Below are 5,974 nucleotides of genomic sequence, written 5' to 3'. Positions count from 1 at the left end.
ATTCTTTAACCTTGTTTCCAAACTCTGATAGTCTTTCTTCTGCTTTATTTTTTTCTTTTTTTTTTAGAAGCAGCATTTTGTCACAGCTTTAACATAATAACAGTCCAGAGCAAAGATAACATCTCTTTCAAAAGTGGCTATAAAATTTTTATGCTTGCCATTGAATTAATAGTTATACAATATTGAACTCAGTATGAGCCCTATAAGACATAAAATTGGATGACTTTTTAACCTTTAAAAAAGATCTTCATTTCATTTTAAAATATACTGTTTCTTACAGAAAGACTCATTGTTTTTGCTACTAGCAAAACCTGTACAGGGTCCCCGCAGGTGGGGGCACCTGGGCACCTGTGTATGTCTATAAAGTCATCAGGTAGATTTCAATGGTAATGTTTATCACCTCTAATAATTAGCATGATGTAAGTTTTATGCTTCCTCCTCAAATATAATTCATTTTTAAAAAATTGTTGATTTGTGTGTGTGTGTGTGTGTGTGTGTGCGTGTGTGTGTGTATCACACAGAACATCCCAAACCATCTTATTCAATTGTACACTCACTTCCCATATGGCACCCTCCCAGAGCCTCCCTGCCCCCACTAGAGCCTTTATACTCTGTTATCCCTACTACTGTCCCTGTGATGTCGGCACCCCCAGCCGTTCCCCACTACTTGTCTATCTGGTGAATCTAGTCAGCCTATCTGCTTTAACTATTTTACTGGTAAGTTTTTTTTTTGGTCTTTTTGAGACAGGGTCTCCCTGTAGCCCCAGCTGTCCTGGAACTCACTATGTAGACCAGGCTGGCCTTGAAGTCACAGAGATCTACCTGCTTCTGCCTCCCGAGTGCTGGGATTAAAGGCGTGCGCCACCACACCTGGCTACTGGTAAAATGTTTAAACTGAGTTTTCATTTCAAAGATTTCTGGTGTTTTCCGAATCTCTCTTGGCTGGATTCTTTGTTCACACCCTGTACTGTCTTCCTTAACTCATTTATCTGCTTGTTTGTATCGTCTTTTATTAACTGATTTGTACCCTCTTTTAGGGTATTAATTCATTTCAACACTAGACTTTTAAATTCTTTGTCTGGCTTTTCACCACTCATTTCCTTGGATTCAGTTACTGAACTACTATGACCGTTTGGAGAAGTCATTTTGCTTTTTCTCCGTATTTCTTGTGTTACTCTGTTGGAATCTACACATTTGCCCGGATGGACGTCTCTTCTGTTTTGATGTCAGAGCTGTCCTAGTGGGAAGCCTTCTTTAAGACAAATTGCCAGTACAACAACAAAACAAACTAGATATAAGAATGTTAAAAAGCTAATTTAAAAACAATAACTGTAAACTGTACCAGCAATTAGCGTAGAAAAGAAAGGAGCAGAGAATAAACTACGGAGTTAAAAATTAATAAAAGCAGGCATTTGGGGACACAAATTTGGCTTGATAGACATTAATACATATAACAGAATACATGAAATCAGTTAAGGGGTTAAGGGGAGGGTACATATAGGGAAGCAGTCTAAATGTGATCAAAATATATTGTATGAAATTCATAAACATCAACAAAAATGAAAAACTAATAAACTAAAAATAATAATGAACCCAAAGGGAATGAAGAAAGGAAAAAAAGAAAGAAGGTTTTGAAAAGGGGAAAAGAATGTGAGGAAGAGAGATGTGAAAGACAAAAATTCCAATCACAGAATAAAGAAAACATAAGGAAATAAAGCTTTTATCTAGTCTTCTCAGCTAAGCAAATAGGAAATCAAAGGAAAGATGAACTAGAGAAGTTTCTTTCCAAGTTCCCTAATGCTGGAATCTGCCAGATCTGGAGTAGGTAGTAGGTTGTACCTAGAGTATTGTAGTTCCTCTCTAATCCCACCAGACAGCCTTTTGCTGTGCCCGGGTTGAAGGCAAGGCTGGTCAAGGATATGGAGTCAGTGTCAGAGCTGTGTTCATTTTAAAAGCATCCCTTCTTTGCATGGCAGAAACCACTGTTGGCCCCAACAAGCCTTACGGCCCAAAGGCCACACAGATTCCGGCTTACTCCAGCAACCGGTCTGCACTCAAGTCAGGGATAACCCCATTGTGTTGAAAAGCGGGGAAAGAAAACAGAGCACTAAATTCTACACTGATGAAGGGAACTAAGGAGCTGGGTATCTGCCTGCCTGTCCCTCTCAGTGCTTTCAAACTCCAACCACAGTAAACTTCCCAGGGCAGGGGGGAAGCTGAGGGAGTTGAGCAGACTGCTTGCTGGCCATAGTCCACACTCCACTACAAGTCTCACCCCTCCTCACAGAGGGCAGCACTGATTACCACACTCTCTACAGGCCTTGCTCTCCAGTACTCAAGCTTCTTAGCCTGCCAGCATTACACCCTTCCCCACCTGCTGCAAGCATATTGTGCCCAGTCTGAGGCAGGGTGACTCAGGGACCATAAATTGTGATTGTTCTGAATATTCTGGTATCCATAATAGTTTAGTTCCAAACAAAAGCCCTCCTCCTTGTCTTGCAATGGCTCCTGGCAGTAGTACCCTGAGATATGGTGATTTAGGAACTAAAGTCATGGATTTCTCTCCCAAGCTAGCCACTCATGTAGGATGACTCAATTTCAGATTAGCAGTCCTACATACACACACACAGACACACACATACACACTGGATTTAAGACTAACCAGAACTTGGGTTTCTCCTGCAGCTAGCTGTACACTGCTGCTGACATTTCTCTGTGTGCTCCACTGTTTCCTCTGCTTTTCACCTCCCAGGTCACCTCTTCACTGGTCTTGGAGTCTTCTTCCCTTTTCTCTTCTCTTCTCTTCTCTTCTCTTCTCTTCTCTTTCCTTCTCTTCTCTTTTTTCTCTCTCTTTCTTCCTTTCTTTCCTCGGAATGTACTTCCTTCCTTATTTCCCTGACTCTTCTCAGTCACCAAATTAGGCAGAAAGCATTCTAATAGATCTACCCTAGAAAAGAGCACAGTTCAGCGGAGGAGCACATATTCACTGAGCATGAGGCCCTAGACTGATTCCCCAAGAGAGGGGTGAAGAGGAGGAGGAGGAGGAGGAGGAGGAGGAGTCATTTAATATATGACTAAAAGTGACTATCTGCTAATATTTTCATTAAAAAAGTATTTTTGAGGATCTGGAGAGATGGCTCAGTGGTTAAGAGCACTGACTGCTCTTGCAGAAGACTAGGGTTAGAATCCTACCACCCACATGGCAGCTAACATCCATCCTTAACTCCAGTTCCAGGGAATCCAACACCCTCTTCAGGAGTCATTTAATATATGACTAAAAGTGACTATCTGCTAATATTTTCATTAAAAAAGTATTTTTGAGGATCTGGAGAGATGGCTCAGTGGTTAAGAGCACTGACTGCTCTTGCAGAAGACTAGGGTTAGAATCCTACCACCCACATGGCAGCTAACATCCATCCTTAACTCCAGTTCCAGGGAATCCAACACCCTCTTCTGTCCTCCACAGGCATTGCATGACACAGGTGCACTTACATATATGCAGCCAATACACTAATACACATAAAATTTTAAAAGTAAATAAGTAAATATTTTTAAAAAGATATTTTGATGCCTGCATTTCAATATAATCTGCAGGAACGATTTTTAGGCTTCACAGATTTCCAAATGATAAAAACATAATCGTGAATCCCCACCTTTCTGACCACATCCACCACTACCAGCTAAGGCTCACACAGCCTCAACTCCAGATGGATTGTATAGATATCTGTGCTCTCTGCTTCTAGCCTTTCTCCCCTAAAATCCATTTTCCAAAGATGAACCAGAGTCACATTTTAAAAATATACACAGAATGACATCTTTCTTTTGTTTGAAATTTCAAATGACTCTAGATAGGCTGACTAGACTCCAATGGATGAACACCAAGGGACATCTCTGTACAAATGCTTGACTGGATAGGATTTAACATATACGACACAATAAAATCCAGTGGTGGGGAACTCTAGGGGATACAAATGATGCAGGGGGTCTGAATTTGATTTAGATCTATTATTTGAAATGCACAAAAACTCAATAAAAATATTTTTAAATACTAACTACCAAAATAGTAATATTTATATTTTAAAAATTTCAAATGACTTCCCAGTATTCCTTTTGGCAACCTTCAGGTCCAACTATGCTCTGATCCCTGCCAACCACTTCCACTGAACTTTGGTCTCTTCTCTTCTGTCTGCATGCTCTGCTCTGGCAACTCTGCCTTCTTTCCTCTCATTAACATTCCCAAGCTCTACCTGCCGTAGGATGGTTTCCTTCTTGTCCTTTAGGCCTGGATTTCAGGATGTCTGACTCCTCTTCACTCAAGTCTCAGCTCCAATGCCACTTCTTCAGAAAGGATTTCCCTGACCATCCTCTCACAACAGCCAAATGCCAGCTACCCATAGAGGTGCTGGCCTTCAAGAGCATCCTCTTCTGCAAAATGCAATTCTGTATCAGAAATTATGCTTGTTTACCAAACAAGCATTGTCTCAAAAGGGAAGAGATCTTGTCATTCTTCCCTTTTTTGAGCTGTGCCTAATAATGATATGAACTTGGTACATATATGTAAATACATGAATGGAATGAGAAGATTGTTTTCATAAGCTTTAAGAAGCGGTACAGAATCCTCATGAGATCACACAACTAAATCACCTCTCTAAAATAAGACACTAGAAAGCAGGACTCTGAAATAGTCTGTGTATCTGTATGCTTCTCTTCTGACAACACAAGTTTGTTACTGAACCAGAGTGTGACCTTTGAAAGTCTCCTTTTAGGACCTAAGAATTGGTGCACCAAAGACATAAACCAGTAGAGGGTGTGCTTAGACAGCCTACAGTTCTGAAAAGTAAAACTCTTTGTGACCAGCAAAAGAGAAATCTATAATGTTTGGGGCAAAGATCTGCTGCTCAGAAGCTTTCCTGAAATGGATTTTAAAGAGAATTGTTTTTAAATAAATCACATTAGCTATTAAAATAATATGTAGTATATCTAATCTCCCTTTAACTAATTTATATTCTACTTTTATCTCAGCATGTTTTTATAATGTGTGGGTAAACATGCAAATTACCGTTATAGCAGTTATATGAACTCACAAAAGTTTAGCATCCAAAGCAAATAGAGAATTTATCAGTTGTCTACATTGTTGCAAGAAGCCAATATTTAACGCCATGTGTATTATTCTTTACTATTGTAAACATTATAGGACTGATTTGTTTTTCAAATAAAATTCCATTTAAAATAAGCATAAAAATGTCATTATATTCCTCCAATCACACCCCAGAACTGGAAAAAGAATCTGAGTAAGTAATTTAAGCTATAGTACTAGACTTTGCTTATAATTTTCCACTTATTTCTCTCAGAACTACAAAAGATAAGTATTATTGTGTCTTGTCTACAGATGATCACACTGAGACTTCAGAAAATTGCTCAAGCTGTTACTTTTTGGGAAGCAGAGATTTAAATTCGATTCACCAGTTTGTCCCAGGACAGCACAGAGTAGTAAAGTCAGTTTGTTTTCAGATACACAGAAACACAGCTTGATTGCACTACTGCTAATTTCATGGCAGGTCTGGGAAAACTCACAGATCTAGGGTTGCACAATGGTCCTAGTGACCCAAGCAGACCTGAGAACTGAGAACCATATCTTTTAAAGTGTCAGTTTGGAGGGTTTCAGTTTGGGGGGTTTGTGTTTGTTTTCTGAGATAGGATCTCATTTTGTCAGTTCATTTGCTTTGATGTACAGTATTTTTATTCTTCTGTGTTATTTGCTTATCAATCATGAAGTCTTACTATTAATATTGCTTCTATATTTATCTCGTCTACATGAATGTCCCTAGCTGGCTTACTGGGAATTATATACAATACAGTGGTGGACAATTGTAATCATAAAATTCAGAAAGCTGAGGCAGGTAGATTGAAAGTTTAAAATAAACTTGGGCTACATAACAAGATACTACAGAAGGAAAGATTGGGTGCTGGGAAT

This window comes from Nannospalax galili, unplaced genomic scaffold (genome assembly GCF_000622305.1).
Source record: "Nannospalax galili isolate Female #2095 unplaced genomic scaffold, S.galili_v1.0 scaffold102, whole genome shotgun sequence".
NCBI lineage: Eukaryota > Metazoa > Chordata > Mammalia > Rodentia > Spalacidae > Nannospalax > Nannospalax galili.
This window is presented reverse-complemented; position numbering follows the sequence as displayed.